Source organism: Colobus angolensis, unplaced genomic scaffold (genome assembly GCF_000951035.1).
Source record: "Colobus angolensis palliatus isolate OR3802 unplaced genomic scaffold, Cang.pa_1.0 Scaffold4, whole genome shotgun sequence".
Taxonomy (NCBI): Eukaryota; Metazoa; Chordata; class Mammalia; order Primates; family Cercopithecidae; genus Colobus; species Colobus angolensis.
The window spans coordinates 1,926,955-1,953,082 of record NW_012117376.1 but is presented as its reverse complement, the minus strand read 5'-3'; positions in this window follow the sequence as shown (position 1 = coordinate 1,953,082).

Sequence of the window (26,128 nt, the reverse complement as noted above, 5' to 3'; positions counted from 1 at the left end):
ATCGCTTGCTTGGTGTGTGAGAAAAATCTTGCATACATTTGGTCACAGAAGTTCTCTGTGTTGATTATTGTGTTAAGTGAGAGAATAGGAAAAACACAGTTCATGTGTATTTTTCCACTGTCACATAAACTGTGCTTTTGGTGTGGTATTTAAAATGTCATTGCCAAACACAATGTCACTTAAATTTTGTCTTAGGTTTTCTTCTAGCATTTTATAGTATTGCATTTTATATTTAGGTTTGTGCACCATTTTGAGTTAATTTTTCTGAAAGGATTAAGGTCTGAATCTAGATTCTTTTTTTTCTTTTTCATTTGGAAATCCAATTGTTCCAGTACCATTTTTGAAAAGACTACCCTTTGATAGTCTTTTCAAAGGTCAGTTGACTATGTTTGCATGGATTTACTTCTGAGCTTCCTATTCTTTCCCATTGATCTATGTGTCACTGTTTTGTCAATACCATACTATCTTGATTAATTTAAACTTATAGTAAGTCTTGGGATTGAGTAGTGTCAGTCCCCCAGTTTGTTGTTGTTCAGGTGTTGATTTTTCTGAGTCTTTTGCCTTTCCATACACGCTTTAAAATCAGTTTGTTGATATCCACAAAATACCGTTCTGGGATCTTGATTGAGACTGAGATTGACCAATCTGGAAAGAACTGACATCTTAGCAATTCTGAGTCTTGCTATTTATGAACAGGAAATGTCTCTCCATGTATTTAGATCTTTGGTTTCTTTCATCATAATTTTGTAGTTTTCCTTATATAGATCCTGTACATGTTTTGCTAGGTTTATATCTAATTTAACTTTTTGATATTGAAAATTATACCGTGCTTTAAAGTTCACAGTTAAATTGTGCTCTCTCTATATCTATATACATATATATGCTAACGATTTTGTATATGATTCTTTTTTTTTTTTTTGAGACGGAGTCTGGCTCTGTCGCCCAGGCTGGAGTGCAGTGGCACGATCTTGGCTCACTGCAACCTCCACCTCCCAGGTTCACGCCATTCTCCTGCCTCAGCCTCCCGAGCAGCTGGGACTACAGGCACCTGCCACCATGCCCAGCTAATTTTTTTGTATTTTAAGTAGAGACGGGGTTTCACTGTGTTAGCCAGGATGGTGTTAATCTCCTGAACTCATGATCTGCCCGCCTCGGCCTCCCAAAGTGCTGGGATTATAGGCATGAGCCACCGTGCCTGGTGATTTTGTATATTATTCTTATATTCTGCAACTTTGCCATAATCATTTACTAATTCTAGGGTTTTTTTTTTTTTTTTGGCTGATTCTTTGGAATTTTTTACATAGACAATCATGTTATCTGCAAGAAAAGGTAGCTTTATTTCTTTCTTCCTAATTTATATACATTTTATTTCCTTTTCTTATCTTGTTGCATTAGCTAGGACTTCCATTCAATCATTCAATGTTAAATGGAAGTAGTGAGAGGGGAGAGCCTTGCCTGTTTTGCAATCTTAGGGGAAACATCAATTTTTTTTTTTTGCTATTAAGTATGTTAGCTGTAGCTTTTTTTTTTTTTTTTGTAGTTTTAAAAAAAATAGAGTTGAGGAAGTCCTCTATTCCTAATTATTTACGTTTAAAAAAACAATTAATGTTGGGGTTGTCAAATGCTTTTTCTGCATCAACTGATATAATCATGTGATTTTACTTATTTTGTTGATGGGGTGGATAACATCACTTGACTTTTTAATGTTGAACCAGGCTTGTATATACCTTGAATAAATCCTACTTGATTATGGTATATAAATTTTTTTATACATTGTTGGATTTAACTTGCTAATATTTTGTTGAAGATTTTTGCATCTATGTTCATGAAAGATATTGGTCTATAGCTTTTCTTTCTTGTAATGTCTTTATCCAGTTTTGGTGTTAGAGTAATACTGGTCTCACAGAATTAGTTAAGAGAGGTTCCCTTGGCTGCTATTTTCTGGAAGAGATTGTAAAAAATTGATATAAATTCTTTCTTAAATTTTGGTAGAATTCACCAGTGAACCCATCTAAAACTGGTGCTTTCTTTTTTGAAAGGATATTAATTATTGACTTAATTTCTTTAATAGATCTCTTTAATAATCTGTTCAGATTATCTAGTTCTCCTATTGTAAGCTTTGGTAGCTCATGTTGTTCCAAGAATTTGTCCATTTCATCTAAGTTATCAAACTTGTGGTCGTGTAGTTATTCATATATTTATTATCTTTTTGATGTCCATGGGATCAATAGTGGTGACTCCTCCTTTATTTCTAATATCAGTATTTTTTGTTCTTTCTCTTTTTCTCTTTGTTAGCCCAGCTAGAGCTTTATCAGTTTTATTGATCTTTTCCACGACAGCATTTGGTTTTGTTGATTTCGCTATTTTCCTGCTTTCAATTTCACTGATTTTTGTTCTAATTATTACTTATTTTCTTATGCTTATTTTAGGATTACATTGATCTCTTTTTCTCTAATTTCCTAAGGTGGAAGCTTAGATTATTGATTTTTTAGATCCTTCTTTTTTTCTAACATTTGCATTCAATGCTATAAATTTCCCTCTAACTGCTGCTTTTACTGTATTCCATAAATTTTGATAAGTTATGTTTTTGCTTTCATCTAGTTTTAATATTTAAAAATTTCTCTTAAGATTTCTTCTTTAACTCATGTGTTATTTAGATGTGTCTTGTTTAATCTGTAAGTATTTGAGGCTATTTTACTGTTATTGATTTCTAGTTTAATTATATTATGGTGTGAGAGCAGACATTATATAATTTCTATTCTTTTAAATTTGTTAAGATTTGTTTTATGATCCAGGATGTATTACATCTTGGTGAATGATTCATGTGAGCATGTGAAGAATGATTCTGCTGTTATTGAATGAAGTAGTTGATAGACGTCAATTATATCTAGTTGATTAATCTAGCCAATTGATAGTGCTGTTGAGTTCAAATATGTCCTTACTGATTTTCTGCCTACTTGATCTATAAATTACTGAAAGAGGAGTGTTGAAGACTCCAACTACAATACTTGGCAGTTCTACTAGTTTTTGTCTCATGTATTTTAACAAACTGTTGTTTGGTGCACACATGTTAAGGGTTGTTATGTCTTCTCTTGTTTTAATTGAGCATTTTATATGATTCCATTTTCTCTCCTCTCCTAGCATATCGATTATACTTCTTTTAAAAAACATTTGTGACTGCCAGACGCAGGAGCTCATGCCTATAATCCTAGCACTTTGGGAGGCCAAGGCGGGTGGATCACCTGAGGTCAGGAGTTCGAGATCAGCCTGGCCAACATGGTGAAACCCCATCTCTGCTAAAAATACAAAAATTAGTCAGGTGTAGTGGTGGGCACCTGTAATTCCAGCTACTAGGAGGCTGAGACAGGAGAATCGCTTGAACCCGGGAGGCAGAGGCTGCAGTGAGCTGAGATCGAACCATTGCACTCTAGCCTGGGTGACAAGAGTGAAATTCTGTCTCAAAACAAAACAGGGCCGGGCGCGGTGGCTCAAGCCTGTAATCCCAGCACTTTGGGAGGCCGAGACGGGTGGATCACGAGGTCAGGAGATCGAGACCATCCTGGCTAACACGGTGAAACCCCGTCTCTACTAAAAAATACAAAAAAAAACTAGCTGGGCCAGGTGGCGGGCGCCTGTAGTCCCAGCTACTCGGGAGGCTGAGGCAGGAGAATGGCGTGAACCCAGGAGGCGGAGCTTGCAGTGAGCTGAGATCCGGCCCCCACACTCCAGCCTGGGCACAGAGCTAGACTCCGTCTCAAAAAAAAAAAACAAAAAAACAAAACAAAACAAAGTGGTTTCCCTAGAGTTTGCAATATGCATTTACAACTAGTCTAATCTTACTCTCGAGTAACACTATGCTTACTCTGATGAGAAGTATGCTATACTTCTTTCTGATAAGGAGTCTTCACAGGTAGGGAAGATACCTTATAGCAGAGTGTGTTAGTCCATTATCACACTACTACAAAGAACTACATGAGACTGGGTAATCTGCAAACAAAAGAGGTTTCATTGACTCACAGTTTCTCATGGCTGGGGAGGCCTCAGGAAACGTACAATCGTAGCAGAAAGCAAAGGAGGAGCAAAGTGTATATGACATGGCGGCAGGAAAGAGAGAATGCAGGGGAAACTGCCACTTTTAAACCATCGGATCTCCTGAGAACTTCCTCACTCTCACAAGAACAGCATGGGGGAAACTGCCCCCATGATCCAATCACCTCCCACCAGGATCCTCCCTCGACATGTGGTGGATTACACTTCGAGATGAGATTTGAGTGAGACACAGAGCCAAACGATATCACAGAGTATTCCCAGCTTCCCTCTCTTGTCCCTTAATACATGGCTGTCATTCATTTGACTTTTCATGTACTATAATCATCTAATACATAGCTACTGTTATTACTTTGAATAGTTATCTATTAAAGCAATTAACAATAAGAAAAATAAAATATTTTACTTTACCTTAATTTATTCCTTCTTTAATGCTCTATCTCTATGTAGATTTAAATTTTTGACTTACATTATTTTTCCTCTTCCTGAAGAAACTCTTCTTTAAACATTTCTTGCAGTGCAGGTATACTGGTGATAAATTCTCTCAGATTTCATTTGTTTGAGAAAGTATTTCTTCATTTTTGAAGGATAATTTCATTGAATATAGAGTTCTAGATTCTTTCACTTTCAACGGTCTAAATATTTTCCTCTGTTCTCTTTCAGTTTGCATAGATTCTGATGAGAAGTCCAAGGTATTTCTTATCCTTGTTCCTCTACAGGTAAAGTGTTCCTTTTCCTCTGCTGTTTTCAGGATTTTTGTTTTTGTCTTTCTGCAGTTTGAATGTGACATGTCTAGGGATAGCTGTTTTGGGATTCTTCCTGCTTGGTGTTCTCTGAGCTTCCTGGATCTGTGTTTTGGTGTTATTAATTTTGAAAAATTTCTGGGCTAATGGAATAGTTCTTCTATTCCCTCTTTCTTCTCCTTCTCGTATTCCAATTGCCCGTATGTTGCAACTTTTGAGTTGTCACATGATTCTTGAATATTCTATTCTCTTTCTTATTCTTTTGTTCTTTTTGCATTTGAGTTTGAGAAGCATTCATTGACATATTTTCAATCTGTGATTCTTCCCTTGACTATGTCTAGGTTAAGAATGAGCCCATGAAAGACATTCCTCACTTCTGTCACAATGTGGCTTTCTTTATTTATAGCATTTTCTTTTGATATTTTCTTAGCATTTTCATCTCTCTGCTTATATTACCCATCTGTTCTTTCATGTTGTTTACTTTTTTCATTCTTAGTCTGATAATTCCAAAATTTTGCTATGTCTGTGCTCTGATGATTGCTGTCTGATGACTGCTGTCTATTTAAATAATATTTTTTCTTGATTTTTATTATGCTTTATAATTTTTTGTTGAAAGCATGACATGTTGTATCAGGTAATAGAAACTAAGGGACATAGGCCTTTAGTGTGAGGTTTTGTGCTAACCTGGCTGGGAGTTGGGCTGTGCTTAATGTTTGCTGTGGCTATAGGTGTTAAAGTCTTCCATTTCCTTGAGTGTACTTGTTATTTGTTTTACCTGTTGTTTTTAGACTTCCCTAAAAACCCCTTCTTAAATAGAATCTGAACATCTCAGCTGTACATAATGTACTGTTATTATGCCGGAACCCTGCTGATATGGCGGTGAGGTATGGGGTGAAAATTATAGGGTCCTATAATTCTATAACTAAGTGTCAGTATTTTAGTGGGCCTGTGTCCCTGAACTGTGACCATCACAAGTGTTCCTCAGCATTTTTTTCTCCTAAGATGAGAGAGCAAGTCTAAAGGGGGTTGGAGTTAGATAATTTCCCTTTCCCCACATCAGATAAAGCTCTGATAAAGTCTTTCCATTGATGACTGGGCCTTTGTTAAGGAGAATGCTCTGGGTATGTTTCAAAAGTGTTACTTTTCCTTTATCCCTTCCAAAAACATGGGATTTTTTTAAAAATTGACTCTTCACCATGACAATTTGATGAGGTTCATGGAGGTAAAACTGAGAAAGTTTGAGGTCCCCAAAACTGCAGCTCTGAGGAGTTTCTCATTTTCATGCTAGTCTATACTCTACTTCTAGCAATTCATCAAAGTTACAATTTAAGGGTAGATACCAGCTTATGGCTCCAAGAGCTTCTTTTCCAGGTAAGCTGATCTTGGCTGTGATTTTTTTGTATTCACCTATCTCTCCAGATTTTGGAGTGGTGATTTTTTTTTTCTATGCCCTTAATTCTCTGCTTATTCTAAGAAGGCAATGGTTTTCAGTTTTTTCAGCATTTTTATTGTTGTAAGGATGGGAGTTCCACTTTTACATGTCAGAGATAAAACTGCAAGTCTTAAATTGTTCTTTTAATGAGTTAGGAAACTCATAGTCTTTGTATGCCCGGAAAAAGCTTCACCACATCATTTGGAATGCTAGTTTATCTAGGTATAAAATGCAAGCTTGTCATGTATTTTCACTCAGCACTTTGAAGTTACTACTTTACTGTACTTTTGCGATCTATTATTGTTGCTGAGAATTTTTGTTGTCACTCTAGTATCATTCCTTTATAAAGTATCTGTTTTTCCTTCTGGCAACTTTTAATCTGTTAATTTTTTCCTTAATGCTTTACAGTATTTCTATAATATGTCTCTAGATATAGAATTATTTTTATTTAATCCATTTTTGATATAATTAATGCTATTTTCTTTAAAGTGAAAAATTCTCACTTTTGATCATTTCGATGTTGCATTTCAACAATTATTTCCATGCCCCTTTTCTGAAGCTCCATTAGACTAATATTAGCTTCTCAGTGTAGCCTCCATATCTCTAAACTGTTATTTTATACCTTCTAATCTATTTGTTTTTGTTCTTGGGAAACTCTTCTTCATCATCTTTAATTGATCCTCTGTTTGTGTCCATTCTAGAGTTCATTCCATTATGATGGCTTTGTCAATGGGAAAGTTGCTCTATTGACCCAGAATCTTCCTCTAGTCTTGGTCTGTCCTCTGAAGACACCCACTCAAATCTGCCTCCAAAAATTCCTTCAGAAATTTGACACTGGGGGTGACAGCTTCTCTTTTTCTTTAGGTTAAACAAAGTCATTGTGAATGTAAGTAGGTCACAATAAATACTATATTCACTACATAATAACCTCTTACAATACATTAATGGAAAATTTACAAAGCAGATTAATATTTAAATTTTAATCAACAATCTAGAAGTGTTCATTGGGAACCTATTTAGGTGTTGGGCATGGAGCGGAATTCTTGTATTAGCAGAGGGCAGGGAAAGAGTTGCAGTTAATTGATTCCTACTTTATCAACTGTGCCTTGTTTAAATAAAACAGCAGATATGAAAACTTTAACTTACATAATCCCTACCTGAAAGGTGACTATTGGCATCTTACAAAGAGATTTCATATAAGAAGCTTGGTAACTCACGTATGTGCCTCATCTGGGTTTCATTCATTTATTAAATAATACTTTGTTATATGTTCACTTCATGTTAATACCCTCCCAAATAGAGGAGATCTGGGGATCAGGGGATACTGGGGGTCAAGACATGGTTTCTGCTTTCAAGGAGCTTATAGACTAGTTGAGTGGGGGGACAAAGATAAGCAAAGAGGCATAAAATACAATGTGACAAGTGCTATAAAGGTGATACCCTGGGTAAAGACATGAACCAAACTATGGATAAAGAATGTTTTCTTTGAGAAAGAGATATCTGGGCTGAGATATGAAGCACAAGGAGCAATCGGGTAATAGGGGAAGTGTGAGAGAATATTTCCAACAGAAGAAATAGCATATGCAAAAGGTTGAGGTGAAGTCAAGATGCCATTTAAATGATTTAAAGAGGTGGAGAAGATAACATTCACACAGCAGAAAGGAAAGAGATGAGGTTGGAAAGCTACACAAGGGCTAGGTACTACAAGGTGCTGTAAGTTATGTGAAGATATTTGGGCACTGGGGAGCCCCTGAGGAGATATAAGCAAGGGAGTAACATGAATAGATTTTCTTTTTTGAAATATCCTTCAAGTAGGATATGTGGTAGATGGTTGAAATGCCAAAAACTTTCTAATTATAGAGATATGGGATGGGGCTGGATTAGTGAGGGAGAAGTGGGAGTTAAGGGTGACTTCCAGACTTCAGACTTGGGTGACTGGGTGGGTGGTAGGGATAAAAGAAACTTAGGAGGAGGATAAGGGAACATTTGATGAGGATAGGGATTAGTTCATTTATAGAGTGGTGACCTGTGGGACACACAAGTGGGGATATGCATAGATTGCTGAATGTATGGGTTTGGAACTCAGGAGAATAATCTGGGCTAGAGATTTAGATTTGGAAACCATTTCTTTATAGAGATCTGTATTTCTCAACATTGGTCATGGGGGGATATCTATCAGAACACCTTCGCAGAATCTTTCAGAATTATCACAGCATGTCTCAGAGTCTGACATCTATTCAATGCTCATCAGGAGATCTTTTTCTCTCCCTCTCCCACAATTGTCAATTTAAAGCTATAAATCTACAGAACTTCTGCTCCCAATGGCCCCTTCAGCTGTGTTAGGGCAGAAGAAGAGTGGTTGAGGTGGTGAGAGGCGATGTGATTGTCCATGCAGAGTGTGCAGAGAAGAGTGGCAGCACCCTGAAGATCCCACTATTTTCAGATTCCCACACAACATTTTAGTGGCGTTCCAATTGTATAAAACAGGGGTCAGGTATAGCCTCAGGAACCATCCATGAGAGGTTATTTGCAGCTCCTCCATGTAACACTCTGAGGGCCAGACTTAGCTCTTGAGCAAAGACAGGAAGAATGAGTGACCTTACCCTACAAGCAAGAGAGTCTGGATTTAGTTTTGTTCCCACTGACTTCCACTTTAAACATTTGTTGATTTACTCACTGTGGTAGATTGATTACACCAATTACCTGAATTAATGGTATCTCTGTATCCAAACCCTTTGCCTTGTAACTTTGTAGTTCCCTCCTATTCTAACTCTGGGCTTGCCCACATGACTTGCTATAGCCAATGTGATGTTTGCAAATGTGATGTTTGCAAATGTGATACAGGCAGAGGCTGGAACAGTGTTCGTAGGTTTCTACATTTCCTTTTGCACCTGTTGTCTCCATGACAGCCTATCCAGACTAGTTTCTTGGACTCATGCTGCTGACACGAGAGAATACTTGGGTTACCCAGTTGAAGGGATATGAGAAACATGGAAGGGAGTTGTGTTGGTCCAGATGAAGCCATCCTAAGCCATTGAGCCTCTTAGCCCACTTCCAATTCCTAATAGATGCATGAGGAAACCCAGCCAGGATCAGTCAATCCTGTCCCAGATTGGCAGAAAGCAGACTCAAATCGGCTGGGTGTGGTGGCGCATGTCTGTAATCCCAGCACTTTGGGAGGCTGAGGCAGGCAGATCACCTTAGGTCACCTTAGACCAGCCTGGCCAACATGGTGAAACCCCATCTCTACGGAAAATACAAAAATTAACCAGGCATGGTGGTGCACCCCTGTAATCCCAGTTACTCAGGGGGCTGAGGCAGGAGAATCACCTGAACCCTAGAGGCAGAGGTTGCAGTGAGCTGAGATCATGCCACTGAGCAAGACTCTGTCTCAAAAAAGCAAAAAGAAAAAAGAAAGCAGACTCAAATAGACAGAACACCTGGCTGACCTATAGACTTATGAGCAATAATAAATGGCTATTTTGTAAAGCTACTATGTTTTGGGATGCTTTGTTACTCAGCAAGAGGTAACTGATAGAGTAACTGTAGCTAACTGATGTGCAATCATTCCACATGCCTCTGTGGAGTACCTAGTTTGATCCTGTGCAATTGTGTATAGCTCTGTGAAGACTTTTCTTACCTGCCACCATACTGGTTCTGTTGGTGTGAACAATATTCTACTTCAGTGTCCTTGTCCAGAACTTCATATTCCTGCTGGGACTAGAGCTGCCCTAATGCCTCCATTGACTTGGTTGGGCTACTCACCCCTGCTTAGTTCTTTTTAGCCTCACACTTGCTGAGTTCCTGCTTTGACTGGACAAATCACTTGTAATCACTATACATCACCTAGAGCACTTCTCAGCACCTAGGTGTCCACTCTTGGTCACACTGGACTTGTCTGGGTTTGGACACTGGCCTGAAGTGTGCATATGTTCATTGTCTTCCTTTAGACACTGCACTGACAACTGGATGAAGAATTATCCTGACTGGCTGGCTTATAAAACAATATATGTCCTCACAGTTCTGGAGGCTGGAAGTCCATGATCAAGGTCTCAGCAGGGTTGATTTTTTCTGAGGCTTCCCACCTCAGCTTATCGATCTTCTCCCTGTGAATTTGTGTCACCTTCCCATTGTATGTGTCTATGTCCTCATCTCCTCTTCTTGTAAGGACAAAAGTCATATTGAGTTAGGGTCTATCCTAATAACTTCGTTTTAACTTAACTATCTCTTTAGGGATCCCATCTTCAAAAATAGTCCCATTGTGAGGTACTGGGAGTTAGGATTTCAACATATTAATTTTGGAAGGACACAGCTCAGCCCAAAACACTCCCCAAATCCCCATGATGCTCACTCTAACTTTCTTTGTCTCCCTCTAATCTATGCATTTGAGGTCTCCGCATGCTGGGCCTCCAAGGCCCCTGAGCTGTAACAGTTATGTTTACATGCATTTTGTTCCCTGCATATAGTTTCTTGGTCATTGAGGTGACAATGCCCAGTTTTCATTTGTACCTAATTGGCTTTCATACTTATTAGCAATAGTAGTTTTGGTAGTATTTGTTTGCTGAAATGAAGAGGCATGAGTCATGTGAATGTAAAGTGCTAGGACCAGATCCACAGAGCCACTTCCCAGAGGGTGCAGTAGCTGCTTTTCCCACATTCAGCCTGCAAAAGGCCAGGGTCCAAGTGGTGTATGCTTGGAGGTGGTGCTGCAAGAGGCAGGGTCTATGTCAGTCCCAGAGGAACCACAGGTTTCTTGGATAAGAAGCAGCCAACACCCAGGAAACAGCACGGAATCACAGAAAGCTTCAGAATGAGGTAGAGCTATGTTTGATCCCAGCTCCACCAGCTGCTACTATGGCCTTGGACAAACCATTTTACTTCTCTGGACCCCAATCACCTCATCTGTAAAGGAGGGAAAGAACCTCCTACCTCACAGAGCTAGTAGTAAAGCTAGTAGTGCCAAGTTCTGTGCCCAGCCCATATCTCACTGAAAGGAGAACAAACACTGAGCAGGGAAGACAGGAGAGGCCCATCTGCAACCTTTTGGGGATACTGACATCTCATGGAGTGGTTGAATAACATCAGTCTGAAAGCCTATTCAGAATTTTCTCTTTCTTTAAGCTCCCTCTACTTGTGTGTGTATATACTTGTACGTGTATATACATCCATACATATACACGTACAAGTATATACACACACAAGTAGAGGGATGAATATATAGGATATACAGTATACATACAAACAAGAAGCGCTATTCACAGGCTATGGACACACACGTGATTCACAGAGCACACACATCCATGCACACAGGGACTTGCACATCCCCAGGCCATCCCTCCAATACAGATAGATACATGTGCACAAGTGTACACACACAGACACCAACACTCCCAGGCCCAGTTCACCATGGCTGTCTCTCTTTATAAAATGAGACTCTTGATTCATCATGATATGGTTTCCAATCACCAGGTCTTGTTTCCCCCACAATATATCTAAAATTAAATACAAAGAGGGGAAAAACCCAAGCCAAGAGTAGGAAGCCATACGTACAGATTGCAATCACCACACAATGTTGCTGGTTGAAAGAAATGGATGTTGCGCATTGAATGTTAAAAATTGTGTTGAATTAGATAAGAAAATCCCGTGTAGACTTTGTTAATGATTCATAATCAGCTAATAAGCTCATCTTGAAGAGAATAATGATCCGCGGACCTGTTGGCTCGTTTATCACTGTGTTTTACAACATTGGCAAAGAAACTAATTAAATCCCCGCATCATTACAGAGAATCCCTTTTAATAGAGATACAATGATGCACTAGAGGCTACAGATTACACTGCAAATTGTACCAGGAGATTTTGGACAGCGGGTTTTAATTAACATGTGAGCCAGGAGCAGCTCGTTTAAATAATAACCAGCGCTGGAACCATCTGCAAGTAGGAGACAGGCGGCAGGAGGAGGTGGGACTGAGGCCTGGGAGGCAAGTAGTGCGTAGGCTGTGGCTAGGGAGTGTTTTGGAGTCAGTGTTCTGGGGAGATTGGAGAAACTGAGGCAGGGCTCAGCTCCAGAAGGCAAGAGAGAAACAAGAACTGGGGCATATTGGGGTCGAGAATCAGACAAGGTGAAGGAATGCAGCTGTTGCTGGGGAATTTGGAAGCTGGGTCCACATTGATGGTGGTGGCAGAGCCAGATGAGCTCTTGGTAAAGCACCCCCCATTTTCCACGCGGAAACACAAAACTAAGACCATGCAACGAATGAGCATTCACCACAGACTGCTGCCTCGTGTGGATTCCATCTCTTGGCATGCCAGTCAGCTCAGCACGTTGCTAAGACCTGTTGGAAGGCAGGCTGGGCAGGTGCCTTGAGTGGGATCCAGCCCTCTTGATTCTACTTGGAAGTGGGGAACAGCTTAAGTGGCACAGCCAGTGAGCCCTTGGTAACCAGAGTCCAACACTTTCCTTCCATGGTCTTCTGTAGTCTGGCTTTCAAAGGGAAACTTCGGCCAGAGGCCAGCAGACACACAGAAGTACCAGTGGGCACAAAGGCAGAAAACTGAAGAGTAAAGCAAGAAACTGTTGGCTATGAGTGGCACACACATTCTTGGAAATGAGTTCCTGACATAGGGCAAACTTTATGCCTTTAGGGCAAATGTTCATCCTCCTGGGAGGCCTGAAGGCTCTCCTGGAGACGCTGCTCCTGCTGAGCTGAACTTCCTGAGGGCACAGGCCTATTTGGGGACTGCCTGGGTCACATAGCAACTCCTTGGCCTTAGCTTGAACTGCTTGTCATTAATCTTTCTTGGCAGTCCCCAAGATCCACCCTTTCTTTCCCAGGCTGAAGCTCAATGCTGAGGTGGCCTGTGCCACAGGCAGCATCACAGTCTTCAAAGAGGCTTTTCTGACAGTTGTAGAGAAGATCAAGTACCTGCACAGGCAAGAGGCGAGAAGGAGTTCTTTCCAAGTTCATGTCCTTCGCTTGGAGAAAACAAGCTGAAGGCTTCGTCCACTGCGGCTTGTATATTATTATTATTTTAAGATCAGCAGCAAAATGATTCATAAAACCTTGGAAACAGAGTTAGTGTAAAGCCTCAGAGAACAAGAGCTCATTGTGCACTGCGACTCCCACCTGATGTTCTGCCAAAGGCGTGATACAGGCTTCTTCGAGATGGAGCTGCACCCGACAGTCGCTTCCCAGCCTGCACTGCTCCTGAGCTCCCATGGCAACACTAGGAGGATTAGCCCAGCATCCTCTTAGCATCCCTCCATCACTAAGCAGTACCCACCTTGTACATAGGCCCCGGGATCATCCCAGGGCTGGGACACTATTTGTATATTGAAGGTACTGCCAACACCATGCACATAGGCTTTTCAAGCTCAACTCAACCCTAGCATGCCTGTGCACACACACACACACACACACACGCACGCATAGAGGTACCTGCATAAGCACATGCATGTTAATCCCTCTCACCCTCTTTCCACCCTTGAGACTGAGAGTTCTGAGCCACTGGGTCCTCCTCCTCCTCCTTTCGTTTTAGCCCATCTGGGTCAGTTGTCTCACATGGGCCACATGTCCCACATCCTTCCATCTTCTCTGTCCCCTCATACTCACATGGCTGCAGAGTAAACAGCAGTCGGATTGGGAGTAAGTCAGATGCCATGTAGCTCAACCTCCTCACTTTATAGAAGAGGAGAGAGGGGGTGCAGATCAGAAGGAAGGAACCTGTTATCATGCATGTCACAATGGTAAGCAGGACCAGAGTTCGCTTACTCCCAGGCAGGCACTATTCCACTGTGCAATAAAAGGGTCTCTTGTTACCCTCTCAGCTGCCTGCCTCTTTGGGATTTTTCAGCAAAACCAGCACAATTACTTCCTATCTGGTCTCTACCTCCCAACACACCCTATCCACTAGACCCTCCAGCTCTTGTTCTGAAGCTATCAGAACCTCCAGTATGGCTTAGGTAGGGAGTCAGGTCCAAGCACTTCAAATATGGGAGGGACTTTCAAGGTTACCTGGTCCAACCTGCTCATTTTGATAAAGAAGGAGATTGAGGCTCTGGGAGGTTGGGGAGTGGTGGTGGATGGATGACCTTGACCACTGGTCCAACTTTTGGGAAGACTAACAAAATACTCAGTCCCAGAAACAGATGTTATGACATTATTGCAAAAGCTGCTGCTGCCTTTGATCAACAGAGGCAGGGCAGGTGGCTGCTACCTAGGCTGAGCCTAGGCCTTGTGCAATGGCCGGAGGGTCCAGGGTAACTTTCTTCCATGCAGTGCCTACAGATGAGCATCTCCCTCTGTTTTTTCTAATGGTGCCCTGGGGCCAACCAGCAATTCTAGGCAGCCAGATCCTACCTTACAATGTAGGTAGGAAGCTGATGGCAGTATGCACTCTGGAGTCAGCCAGACCTGGGTTTAAATACCACTTCACCCCTAATTCAGCTCTAGCATAGCCACGATTATCAGTGGTGTATTAGAGCTGACTCATAAGAGTTGCTTGTTACGTTTCAGGAATTTTGTGAACCAGTCATTAAACATAGCCATTGTTAAAGTTTAAATTATATAAACTTATATAATTTATGTCTAAAACAAAGGTAATAAACACGAAAAGTCACATCATTTTCTAATTATTTTATTGTTATTTCTACTCTAGAGATAGTACTCTGGAGGCTGTGTCTGCTGTATGTGGAGGGAGGAAATGTTATATAATGGTATGGTAACCCATGTCTCTTCCCAACCCCATGTGCAGGGATGTCACCTTAGTAGCCTGCCATCAGCCAAGGTGAGAGTATTTACACCATGGAAATCAGGAAAGACTACACATGCAGGCTTCATTTTTGTTTTTATTTTTTTTTGAGAGCTGGTTATTGCATGTTTACTGGCATGCCCATAATTGTATGTACTTAACCCTTCCAACAACACTATGAGGTAGGGATTCTTGTGTTTTTTGTTTTTGTTTTTGTTTTTTGTCTTTTTTCGAGATGGAGTCTTGCTCTGTTGCCAGGCTGGAGTGCAGTGGCACGATCTTGGCTCACTGCAACCTCCACCTCCCAGATTTAAGTGATTCCCCTGCCTCAGCCTCCAGAGTAGCTGGGACTATAGGCGCCCGCCACCATACCTGGCTAATTCTTTGTATTTTACTAGAGACAGCGTTTCACCATGTTGGCCAGGATGGTCTCGATCTCCTGACCTCATGATCCACCTGCCTTGGCCTCCCAAAGTTCTGGAATTATAGGCATGAGCCACGGCGCCTGGCTGGGATTCTTGTTTTATAAGGAGGAAACTGAGGCCTAGAAAGTGAAGCGACATTTCCAAGGTCATCCAGCTGGTGGGTCTTAGAACTACAAACTGAACTCACCTATGTTTTATGGTTCCAAGTCCAGCACTTTTTTTGTAAATTTGAATTTTCACCTTGAGCAGAGTGTGATTGCAACACTATTCTCTTCCGGACTCTGGCTGGCAGGAGGCCTTCCTCCAGTGACTGACATGCAGGACTGTGGTGTGGCTGCAGCTGCTGTGCAGGTCCTTGCAGATCTAAGGGTGGTGGCAGGGACAGAATGTCCAGAAAGCCATGTGTGCTATGGGAGGATACCTGCTTTGGAGGGAAGAAAGACCTGGATTTAAAGCCCGGCTTGATGCTGCTACCTTTCTGCATCATCCTGAGCAACCTAGAGGCCTGGGTTTCTCATCTTTATAGCAGGGATAATACCACCTCACATGGTTGGCTTGAGAATTAAACAAGTGAACATTTCTAAAGCACTTGACATGGTGTTGCCTGCAATAAGCATGAAATAAATGTTTGTTTCCTTTCTTCTTTCCTCCACTCATCCTCCCAGTAAAAATTCTCTGTTGTCATCCAGGCCAACGATAGCCTGGGAGCACTGATGCAGACAGGCTGCTTCCCTTTGGAGATGGCATCTTTGGTTTCTATGCCAACCTCTTGGTCCATGTTCTTCCCCATGGCTGGAGCAGCTTGGAGCTTTCTGCCAGTTGGTGGGATTCTGTGGTGCTGCATTGGGCTTCAGGAGGCTTCAAAGCCAGAGAGGAGAGAAGGTAGGAGAAGCTATAAGAAGCAGGAGTCTAGGATGCCAAAAGCATGCTCCGCCCCTGCCTGCCTTCACTGTCTCACCCACTTGCCTTCCTCCTCCTCAACACTTGACATTCCCTGCTACTGCATAGAGGTCATCAATGCATGGCTCTGGTCTGACTCCATCCTGAGGCACCACCATGGCTGCCACCACTTGCTAAAGCCACGATGCCCAGTGCAGCAGATGTGGCCACTAGAGGTTCTGCCATGTCCAGAGTCTGGCCACTGGGGACCCACACTCAGCATAGTGTGGCTAAGGACCTCCTTCCTCATCTCCCTCCCTTCCCCTCTAGCTTCCCAATCATAAACCTATCCATACCCAATCTCAGGCCTGTCTTCTTTCATCTCATCTGGGAGGCAGAGCCAACCTTCCTGTTTTTCTGGCCAGGCAGACTCTGTATCCAGTCCCCAGCATCCTGTCAATCCTGCTCTGACAATCACCTCCACTCTGTCTCAGAGCTCCAACCTCACTCCTCTCCCTCTCTCCTGGCTAGTTCTTTTTGGATTGGATTATGAACAAACAGAACATTTTTCATCTAAAAATAAAATCCGCCTCCCTCAACTCAATGATTATTTATCCTCATTGCCTTTTTTCTCTCCTTTTCAAAGCCAGATTCTTGGAAGGGTGGGCACCGTCTCCACTTCCTTATCTCCCTCTCACTTCTGCCCCCATCACATTCCAATTTTCACTCCCACGGAAACCAACCTCATTAAGGCCTCCATGTTGCTTCGTTTGAATCTAATGATTATTTTCAGCCTTCCCAGGACCTCTCTGAGCCTATTTGATACCTGACCACTCTCCTTGTTTTGGAAGCCCTCTCGTACCTCATGTGCAGTGTCCTGGGTCTCCTCTCATCTCTCTGACTCCTCTTCCGACCCCTCTGCTTTGGCCCTTCCTACCGCTTCATTGTTGGTGATCCTCAAGGTTCTGCACCCAGACCTCCTCTCTTCCCACCATAAACACCTTCCCTAAGCACTCACATCCCTCCCTCCTTCCATGGGCTCTGATGACTCCCCAGGCCAAATTTCTCTCCTGACTTCAGACCTGAAGTCAGCACGCCCATCCCAGTATGGTGAGACTCAGCAGTTCAAGCTCAGTAGGTCTGAAAAGTGATCGCTCTCCCCTTGACGATCTCCTTCCTGCTGTGTTCCACTCAGCAAGGCATCCCTCCAGGCACCCACATAAGAAACTGGATGCTCTCCCAGGTTCCTCTTTTTTTCTTGTCTCGTAGCTCATCCAGTTCTATTGACTCTGTCTCTTTAAAACCCCTCAAATATATCTACTTCTGTCTGTTCCTACTGCTGCCCCACTGGCTTCTCATCCAGAGTATTTCCGCAGTCCCTTAACTGGGCTCAACATCAGGTCTTCCTCTCCTTCAACCTTTTCTACCACTGCCCAACTGAAATGCAGATGTCAGTTGTGTGAAATTCTTTGGTGACCCTTCAGCTGCTTTCGGGTAGGCTGCAAAGTCCTTATCATGGAATGCAAGGCTCATGCAATTTCACCCCACCCATCTTCTCACTCTTGTCTCTTGTTACAAACTCTTTCAGACTTTAGTTCTAATCATGCTGATCTCTTGCAGTACCCCCCTTACCTGAAACATAAGCTCTATACAGACAAAGATTTGGGACTCTTTTGTTCACTGTTGCATCTCCAGCCCCTAGAGTAGTGCCTGGCAGAGACAGCCAGTGAGTAAATATCGATGGGGTAAATGAATGAATACCTTCTTGTCTTCTCTCTTGGAGATTCTTCTCCCACTTAGACAGCTCAGATATTCCCCCTCCTCTAAAAGCCTTCCCATGCCTCATTGGCTGGGTCAATGACCTGCCCTCTCCTCCCACAGCATCCTCAGTGTCCCTGCCATATTGTTTATGTCTTTTCTTCAGAGCTGTGTCTCGTGTCTAGGAATCCCCACTGCCAAGCACAGAGCTTGGCACCCAGGAGGCACTTGCACAATAACTGTTAGTAAATGCTGTACAGGAAGGGGGCTAACCCATTTCAAGCCCACCTCTCTTTGTGCAGGCATTCTCCCCTTTCCTCAGTGACCACAACTCCCAGTTCAGGGTCCTCCCCGATGTTCTCATCATGATCCTTTTGGCTTCTGCATCCCTACAGGGACTTTTCAGGGTCAACGAGGCTTATAAACTCTCATTGGATGCAGCTGAGGGCATCACTGTTCCAAAGGTCCTCTCTGAGGAGCTGGAATTCTGGAGACTTGGTCAATGGTGCCGGGTCTTTCTGGTTTCTGCCTGAGAGGATTCAATACAGGACCTCATCTCCCTGGGGAAGGGACCCCCAAGATCTAGGCAAGGAAAGGATCAGAGTGAGTCTATCCCTACAGACTGGGAGATGGGAATGCTTCTGTGCTAACGAGGACTCAGGGTGTTGGCTATGGAAACCAAGGGGGAAGCCCTGCCATACCTTGGAGGAAGGCAGTGACTTGGGGGCACAAAGGAGCCAAGAAGTCATCTCAAGAACACCAGATGTTGGGCCTCATAAGGCTGTGCAACTAAGTCTGACCCCTGTCTGCTGCTTGGAAGGAAACAGATGTTTCTGGCCTCCCTTCCCCCATTAGGATGGTCTCCCGAATGAGAAGACCCCAACTCTGCAGAAGGGCCCTGTTTTTAGCTGCTCAGCCAGCCTGAGGTTGGTCCTAGAATCCCAGGGACCCCCAAATTCCCTTGCCTTTTTCATATCCTTCTGTTTTGTCCCCCATGAACCCTGTTTTCATCTTCAACAGGCTCTCACCCCCCTACTTCTCTTGATTCTCTTCATCCATCTCCCAACCTTGACCCCATGGTCAAGGGCTCACAGTCTCCAACTGCCTGTGCTCTGCAAATCCTGAACTCTGGGAGAACAATTCTCCTGCCTCTTTTCCTTCCTGAGCATAGCCAGGAAGCCTTGCTGATTGAGTCTCCAGAAGATGGTGATTGGGAGGCCCAAGTTGGAGCCCTCTCTGATCCTTTCATTTTGAATGTCCCTGGTTGAGAGACCTAGTGTGACTACCCCAGACCTTCTCCACTCTCCTCTGGACACTAGGCTGAGACAAGTGAAGTCTCCTGGTCTTCTCAGAGAACAAAATAAGGAGAGACTGAAGCTCCTAGTTTCCTTCTTTTCCACATCAAAATTGCTGGGCATCTTTGTTGCTTCCCTTCACCACTGGAGGTAGACTCCCTCTCCTGTTCTGAGGCCAGTCCCTCCTCCTCTTTCTGTTATTCTCTTCTCACCCAACTCCTGATACCTCTGAGACCTTCCTCCATCAGTCACCTCCCCTTTCTTGCATTTCCAATCTTTCCCTTTCAGGTGACATTTTCCTAGAATCTTATAAATGTGCTCAGGTCCTCCTGACCCCCTTGAGTGACTGCTCTATCTCTCTCCATCATTCAACTTGTCACTGCTGCCACTTCCTCACCACCCACTCCTTCCTTAATCCTTGTGCAATCTGGCTTCCGCCCCCACTTCTCTATGGAAACTGCTCTTCTAATTTCTGTAGCAGCATCCTCATCACCAGATTGAATGTGTTCATGGCCCATAGGAAGCACCAAGAAAGGTCAGATCCCCCTCCCAGGACTGGCAAGGGTACTGGAAAGGTCAAGGCTGGTAGATGAGCATATTCAGTGGTAGATGCACTCACAGATAAGTTGGTCTTTAAATGGCTGCACCCCTGTGCCTAACGCCCAGTGATCCTTGTGTGATCCTATTGGGTCAACAAACAAATGTCCTCACTCAGCAGCATTCTCCTTCCACTGCCACCATCACACAGTTCACTTTTCTCCAGACGTAACACCCCCAGTTCCCTAATATCCCCATAACCTGCTCCTGTTACAAAACAATCCTCAGATTCCTCCTCACTCTCACCAGCCTCCTTGGAACAAAAATCTGATTGATCAGCCAAGCTGATCTCTGCCCTTTGTGTGAAGAACTGGTCAACAGTAGCTTCATCTGCTAAAGAAGCAGGTGTTCTTAAGCCATCTGGCATATTGGTTCTGATTAGAAATGTATAATGGCAGGTCCAGCAAGTATGATACCTTGGTATAGAAATATGATCTTTGCAATGGGTTTTATGCAGTTGAAAGTAACATACTCACACTTCTCTAAAAGCATTCTGCAAATTTAGATGTTCTTTCCCTTTATTTCTCTACTTGGTAAGATATTACCTTATTTGTACCTTTTTTGGTACATTTTATCTTCAGTGGGCACTTGGTAAATGCCAAATGAATGGACAAGCACCTCAGTGAGTGAATACGTATTGCAAACATTGAATTTTTCTTTGTAAATTTATCATAAGCCAACTGTCCCTTGCTAATGCCAAGACTGTCTTATGAATATTGACCTTAGCCGGAGCCCTGTCTTTGGATATAACACAGAGGAAAACATGTCCTTGATGAACAAAAAGTTTAACTAAATCTAAGTGTCCAAGGGTGCTCTATTTTCCAATGCCTGGAGGGTCACCACTCTGTGGACTGTCTTACCCTTCCCTCCCCTATGGTGGGACAGTGACCCCCAGCCCTGCTCTACAAGCCCAGGGGTTGACTCAGGAGGCAGATCTTTAAATGCATGTCTTGCCAGGACATTCTTCAGCACTTCCTCCCGTCAAAGGGTGTCATGGGGGAAGTCACAGTGCTGGCTGAAGCATTAGGCTGGTGCCCATCAGAGTGACCAGCCTCCTGCAGAATCCAGCTCACTGCCTTCCTGCCATTGATTTGGCTGGAATCTTTATTGTCTGCTCAAATGTAATTAAAGAGTCCTCTGATGGTGCCAATTAAAGACTCGGAGGGACGGGAGCCGGTGCTCACGGCATCACATGGTGCTGCGCGGTGAAGCTGTAAACATCCATTAGCCATTACAGTTCTCATTAGTCCTTGAAAAACAACTCATTAGTGTCCATAGAACTGACAGGTAAATACAGCTAATGGGCTAAATCTATCAATAAATTCATTGTGTGCAAAATCAGGGTTTCTGTCATTGTGCTGCTTGCGGTGACTAATCAGAAGGTTAAATACTCCTCCTGCAAAAATATATATAAGTTGCAAAGCACTTAGCCTGATAGACTGTGAAAAAATGGCATGTGAAAAACTAATGAAGACATCAAAGGCTTTATTTATACGTAGGGTGGGTTCATTTCAAGTTCAGGTTGCTATGAACTGTCACAGCTGTTTAGCTGAGACTAAATTTTAGAAAGCATATTGATTTGTTTTAATTTAAACGGGGCAGTTTACAAAAGCTGCTTGAATCTGAAGTTATTCCAGAAATGATTGCTCAGTGCATGGTTGGGGGTAGGTCTCTGCTTGCTTCTCCAGCCGCCCCAGGGAACATCTCCAGAGAAGTTGCTCATCCTGTTGCTGTTGGGGTGAAGGGATCCCATCAGTGAAGGACTGCGGAGTTGGACACACTCTTCGGGCACATCTGCCTCCACTGCCTTATGGTGCAGAGGGGGAAACTGATGCCCAGGTCCAGGGTAATTTGATATATTGGTGGCAGAGCCCAGGTCTGTTAGGCCATTGCCTCCCTGCCTGACATTGCCTGTTTCTCTCCAGAGAAACCATAATGCTTTTGAGATGGGCAGAGTCCCTGAAAGATGGGGCAGTCACCCTGGGTATCTGTTCTACTTCTCCACCCTTGGCCATCTCCACCGCAGCTGCAGCTACCTTAATCCAGGAGTGCCACAACTTCCTATTGTCTATCCAGCTCAGCCTCTGCCCTTGGACTTCTGTGCTTTGGGGAGCAGTGGAAGCTCAGCTACTTTCTTTTAGCTAAGAAACTTCCATCTCTAGCTGACTTTTTCCCAGCCTTCTGCTAAAATGCTCTTCTTTTGACCTTGTTAAATGTGAGGAAGGACTTCCTCACAAAAGGATAAAGCATTAGGAAAGAGGTTATAAAAGGTTATAAACCGGTCCCTGGTAAGCTATGTCTGACCTCTCTGCCCAACCTGCAGGATTTTCAAAATTTGAATTTGTAATCAGGATTAAAACTGGGTGATTTTATATAAGAATTTGGCATCCCAACTTCTTTTGGGAAATCTGAAGATCTGGCCACACTGGGCTTATTGCCTGCCTGGCCCAGGTCCCTGGAGCCCTTCAGATGGGGCCTGTGCTTTCCCCACACCCCCATGTCCTCCCAGCCCATTGCCTGAATTAGAACAGAGCAGCACCTTCTTTGATGGCCACAGTGAATGCCACCATTTGCTGCTACCTCCACAATGACTTCTGAATGTCCCGGATCACTCTGTGTCACTAGCTTCAGATCTAAACCCCAGGCAGGCACAGCTAGCTGACTGTTGGGGTTCACCTTCTGCTTCAGCGGTAGGGGTTAAGGAGAGCAAGTGCCTGTGGTTTTAGCTCCCGGCGTGCAGAACAGGCCATACCTCCCCACGGGACTCCCAGAATGGTGGATACCAAATCTGAGAAGGGCGTTCAGAGGTCGAGCAGTTGTAGAGATGACAAGTGTTCACTCCAGCTCCTAATGTGTCTCCCTAAAACTGCTTTTGTTCCCCCAGTTCATGCTTCTTGAAGCTTCTCTTAAAGAAGCAAATCTAAGCACATGGTTCTCCTGCATAGAAGACTTCATTGTCCTCCCACTGTTTTTAAGACAAAGCCCAGAGCCCTTGCAATGCTGTGCAAGGCTCTCAGCTCTGGTCCTGCCTCCCTCTCATGCTGCACGCATGCCCCTCTTCTCTTCCCTCTCCTCCAGCATCAGTGACCTTCTTTTGGTCCTTCCAACAAGTCTTACTGGCTCCTCCCTCCTGATGGCTTCAGCACCCTCTGTTCCTCCCAGACTGGAATGTTGTTTTCCAGATATTTGCATGTGCAGCTCCTTCATTCCTGGCTCTGCAAGCTTCTCCTTTCCTCGCAGCATTGCTAAGCTGATCCTGGGGCCTCTATGCTTGCTATTCCTCCTGCCTGGAGTGTTTTCCCCGGATCTTTCCATTGCTGGCTCCATCTCATCACTCAGGTGCCAGCCCGAATATCACCTCCTCAGAAACTCTTTTGCAACAACCTCTCCCATCCCGTCACTCTTCTTCATGGCATTGAGCGTGGTCTGAATGTATATAATTTCCTTGTTTGAGTTCTTGGCGATTTTCTAAATTGCCTTCCTGCGTAGAATACAAGCTTCATGAGAGCATGACATTGTCTCTCTTGTTCACAGGCACACCCTCTGTGACTTGAAGAATGCTTGCTCTGAGAGTTGTTCAATAAATAACTGTCAAATGAATTGCATCAAAGAGCACTGGAGCTGGAACGCAACTTGGAGATGACCTGAGCAGACATTCTTAGTTGTCATAAGGGCACCGAGGCCCAAGAGACTAACTCAATCAGAAAATGAGCAAAGAGGAGGAAAGGCAAGTCATAGAAACAAAGACAAGATGCTCAACCTCACTAATCATCAGGGATATACAAATTAAAGCTGCACAACACCACGATGACCCATCAATTTGGGAGAGGATCTGGGAAAATGAGAAGGCCATGTCCCAACCACTTTGGACAGCAATTCAGCTGTATCTAGGGAAACTGAAAATGCATATGCCCTGTCAAGGAACTGTTCTATTTCTTGTGTCTGCTCTAGAGAAACCCATGTGTCGGGCAAAGATGCACATACAGATGTTCATTCATTCAACACATGATGATTATGCACCTGCTACATGTTTAACGTGGTAGGGATAGAACAGCAAACAAGATGCCCATTACTCCTCTTATCACATACCTTACCATCTACTCGGGGAGAGTTAGCTAATAATCAGTCAATGGTTAAACAGGTTAAACCAAGTGTATATCGGATGGTGGTTAAGTTCTGTGGAGGAAAGTTAAGTGAGATGAGGGGGAAAAGGAGCCTGAAATGGCTGTGTTGTGTAGGGCAGTGCTATGGACTGAATGTGTCCCCCAAATTCATGCTGAAGCCTTAATCCCCAGTGTAATAGTCCTTGGAGGTGGGGCCTTTGGGAGACAATTAGGTTTGGATGAGGTCATGGACATAGAGCCCCCATGATGGGATTGATGTCCTTGTAACGGGATGGACAGACCCGAGCTCTTTCTCTTCCTGCCATGTTAGGATACAAGGAAAAGGACCCTCAATAAGAAACCTACCATGCTGGCACCCTGATCTTCGACTTTCAGCATCCAGAACCATGGGAGTAAATGTTTGTTGTTTAAGCCACTCAATCTTTGGTATTTTGTGATAGCAGCCTGAATTGACTAAGACAGGCAGTTAGGGAAGGCCTCTCTGATAAAGAGACATTCTGACAGAGTGAAGCATCAAGATATGACTGTGGGAGGGAAGGAGGAGTATTTTGGACAGAGGAACCAAGTCCCCCTCCAAAGGCCCTGAGTTGGAAGCAGGGCTTGGTGAGTTTGAGGAACAGCAAGCAAACCACTATGGCCAGAGCGGGGAGAGCTGGGGTTGGAGGAGGGGGGAAGAGATGACATTGGGTGGGTGGTTAGGTCCCAGCTCATACAAAGCCCTGCCAGCCACTGTAGGGCTTTTTGCTTTTACTCTGATTGAGATGGGAAATCATTGAATAGAGTGAGAACACAATCTTACAGTGTTTTACAAAGATTACTCCAGCAGCTGTGGCTGTGCTGAAAACAGACTGGGGTAGGGCAAGGCTGGGAGAAAGTGGAGGACCCTTACAATGCTTCAGGTGGGGGATGAAGGGGGCTTGGACGAAGTGATGGTGGTGGAGATGTATCCACGATCGGTGCTGGGTTGTTGTGGAAGGTACCACTGACTGGATTTGTTGAAGGGTTGAATAGAGTGTGAGTAAAAGACAAGAGACTATGTTGGCTCCGTGGTTTTTGGCTTGAGCACCTGGAAGACTAAACTACCATTTTTGAAGGTGGCGGAAGACCATGTGCCTAACTGGATTCAGTGTGTGTGTGTGTGTGTGTGTGTGTGAGAGAGAGAGAGAGAGAGAGAATGTTAAATCTAATAAAGCCTATTAGTCATTCAAGCAAAGCTGTCAAGAAGGCAGCTGGCCTCGTAAGGCTGGAGATGAGTGGGGAGGTCAGAATTGGTGGTGGGAACCTGGGAGTCAACCAGGTGTAGATAGTGCTCAGAGCTGTGGGGCAGATGAATTGCCCTGGGAATGAGCACAGGCAGTGAAGAGAAGAGGTCTAAGGGCTGAGTCCTGGGACCCACCATCGTTTAGGGCACAGGAAGAGAAAGAAATCAAAGAAGGCTAAGAAGAAATAGCCCTTCTCAGAATGAGCACTAAGAAAGAGGGAAGGGAGAAGAGTTTCCAGGAAAGAGGAATGCTCCCACGTGCCACATGACAACAAAGGTTCCACACGACAAAGCTTGAGAGCTGGCTGTTGGATTTGGCCATATGGAGGTCACCAGAGGCCTTGCCAGAGCATTTTGTGGAGTGGGCTTGAGAGAGAATAGGAGGAGAGGATGTGTAGGTGTCGAGTAAAAGCAATTTTTGGAGGAGCTTTCTTCCTTTCTTTTCTTTCTCTTTTTTTTGGAGTTTTGCTCTTGTCACCTAGGATGGTGTGCAGTGGCACTATCTCTGCTTACGGCAACCTCCGCCTCCCAGGTTCAAGTGATTCTCCTGCCTCAGTCTCCTGAGTAGCTAGAACGACACACATGCCACCACGCCCAGCTAGTTTTTGTATTTTTAGTAGAGACGGGGTTTCACCATGTTGGCCAGGTTGGTCCCGAACTCCTGACCTCAAGTGATCTGCTCGCCTTAGCCTCCTAAAGTGCTGGGATTACAAGCCTAAGCCAGTAAAGAGTTTTCTATTAAGGAAAATAGAGGTGGAGTGATAGTTGAAATAGGAAGTAGACGGACGAAAAGTTGTTTTCATATTATTATTATTACTT